A 3,002-nucleotide genomic window follows, 5' to 3' on the forward strand; every position below is an offset into this window, starting at 1 on the left:
TAGTGTATTACTGCAGGTGTCACAGGTGACCACTTTACTGTATTACTGCAGGTGTCATAGGTGAACACTGTAGTGTATTACTGCTGGTGTCATGGGTGAACACTGTAGTGTATTACTGCAGGTGTCACAGGAGAACACTGTAGTGTATTACTGCAGGTGTTACAGGTGACTACTGTAGTGTATTGCTGCAGGTGTCACAGGTGAACACGGTAGTGTATTACTGCTGGTGTTACAGGAGAACACTGTAGTGTATTACTGCAGGTGTCACAGGAGAACACGGTAGTGTATTACTGCAGGTGTCATGGGTGAACACTGTAGTGTATTACTGCAGGTGTCACAGGAGAACACGGTAGTGTATTACTGCAGGTGTCATAGGTGAGCACGGTAGTGTATTACTGCAGGTGTCACAGGAGAGCACGGTAGTGTATTACTGCTGGTGTCATGAGTGAACACTGTAGTGTATTATTGCAGGTGTCACAGGTGACCACTTTAGTGTATTACTGCAGGTGTCATAGGTGAACACTGTAGTGTATTACTGCTGGTGTCATGGGTGAACTCTGTAGTGTATTACTGCTGGTGTCACAGGAGAACACTGTAGTGTATTACTGCAGGTGTCACAGGTGAACACGGTAGTGTATTACTTCAGGTGTCATGGGTGAACACTGTAGTATATTACTACAGGTGTCACAAGTGAACACTGTAGTGTATTACTGCAAGTGTCAGAAGGTGAACACTGTAGTGTATTACTACAGGTGTCACAAGTGAACACTGTAGTGTATTACTGCAGGTGTCACAGGAGAACACGGTAGTGTATTAATGCAGGTGTCACAGGTGATCACTGTATTGTATTACTGCAGGTGTCACAGGTGACCACTGAAGTGTATTACTGCAGTTGTAACAGGAGAACACGGTAGTGTATTACTGCAGGTGTCACAGGAGAACACGGTAGTGTATTACTGCTGGTGTCATGAGTGAACACTGTAGTGTATTACTGCAGGTGTAACAGGAGAACACGGTAGTGTATTACTGCAGGTGTCATGAGTGAACACTGTTGTGTATTACTGCAGGTGTAACAGGAGAACACGGTAGTGTATTACTGCAGGTGTCACAGGAGAACACGGTAGTGTATTACTGCTGGTGTCATGAGTGAACACTGTAGTGTATTACTGCAGGTGTCATGAGTGAACACTGTAGTGTACTACTGCAGGTGTAACAGGAGAACACGGTAGTGTATTACTGCAGGTGTCATGGGTGAACACTGTAGTGTATTACTGCTGGTGTCATGAGTGAACACTGTAGTGTATTACTGCAGGTGTAACAGGAGAACACGGTAGTGTATTACTGCAGGTGTCATAGGTGACCACTGTAGTGTATTACTGCAGGTGTCACAGGTGACCACTTTAGTGTATTACTGCAGGTGTCATAGGTGAACACTGTAGTGTATTACTGGTGGTGTCATGGGTGAACTCTGTAGTGTATTACTGCTGGTGTCATGGGTGAACACTGTAGTGTATTACTGCAGGTGTTACAGGAGAACACTGTAGTGTATTACTGCAGGTGTCACAGGTGAACACTGTAGTGTATTACTGCAGGTGTCAATGGTGAACACTGTAGTGTATTACTGCTGGTGTCACAGGAGAACACTGTAGTGTATTACTGCTGGTGTCACAGGAGAACACTGTAGTGTATTACTGCTGGTGTCATGGGTGAATACTGTAGTGTATTACTGCAGGTGTCACAGGAGAACACTGTAGTGTATTACTGCTGGTGTCACAGGAGAACACTGTAGTGTATTACTGCTGGTGTCATGGGTGAACACTGTAGTGTATTACTGCAGGTGTCACAGGTGAACACTGTAGTATATTACTGCAGATGTCACAGATGAACACTGTAGTGTATTACTGCTGGTGCTATGGGTGAACACTGTAGTGTATTACTGCAGGTGTCACAGGAGAACACTGTAGTGTATTACTGCTGGTGTCACAGGTGAACACTGTAGAGTATTACTGCAGGTGTCATCGGTGAACACTGTAGTGTATTACTGTTGGTGTCATGGGTGAACACTGTAGTGTATTACTGTTGGTGTCATGGGTGAACACTGTAGTATATTACAGCTGGTGTCACAGGAGAACACTGTAGTGTATTACTGCAGGTGTCAAAGGAGAACACGGTAGTGTATTACTGCAGGTGTCACAGGAGAACACTGTAGTGTATTACTGCTGGTGTCATCGGTGAACACTGTAGTGCATTACTGCAGGTGTCACAGGTGAACACTTTAGTGTATTACTGCAGGTGTCATAGGTGACCGCTGTAGTGTATTACTGCAGGTGTCACAGGTGACCACTATAGTGTATTACTGCAGGTGTCACAGGTGAACACGGTAGTGTATTACTGCTGGTGTGACAGGTGAACACGGTAGTGTATTACTGCTGGTGTCACAGGAGAACACTGTAGTGTATTACTGCAGGTGTCACAGGAGAACACGGTAGTGTATTACTGCAGGTGTCATGGGTGAACACTGTAGTGTATTACTGCAGGTGTCACAGGTGAGCACTGTAGTGTATTACTGCAGGTGTCACAGGTGACCACTATAGTGTATTACTGCAGGTGTCAAAGGAGAACACGGAAGTGTATTAATGCAGGTGTCACAAGTGATCACTGTATTGTATTACTGCAGGTGTCACAGGTGACCACTGTAGTGTATTACTGCAGGTGTAACAGGAGAACACGGTAGTGTATTACTGCAGGTGTCACAGGAGAGCACGGTAGTGTATTACTGCTGGTGTCATGAGTGAACACTGTAGTGTATTACTACAAGTGTCACAGGTGACCACTTTAGTGTATTACTGCAGGTGTCATAGGTGAACACTGTAGTGTATTACTGCTGGTGTCATGGGTGAACTCTGTAGTGTATTACTGCTGGTGTCATGGGTGAACACTGTAGTGTATTACTGCAGGTGTCACAGGAGAACACTGTAGTGTATTACTGCAGGTGTCAATGG

This window comes from Procambarus clarkii, chromosome 31 (genome assembly GCF_040958095.1).
Source record: "Procambarus clarkii isolate CNS0578487 chromosome 31, FALCON_Pclarkii_2.0, whole genome shotgun sequence".
NCBI classification, from domain to species: domain Eukaryota; kingdom Metazoa; phylum Arthropoda; class Malacostraca; order Decapoda; family Cambaridae; genus Procambarus; species Procambarus clarkii.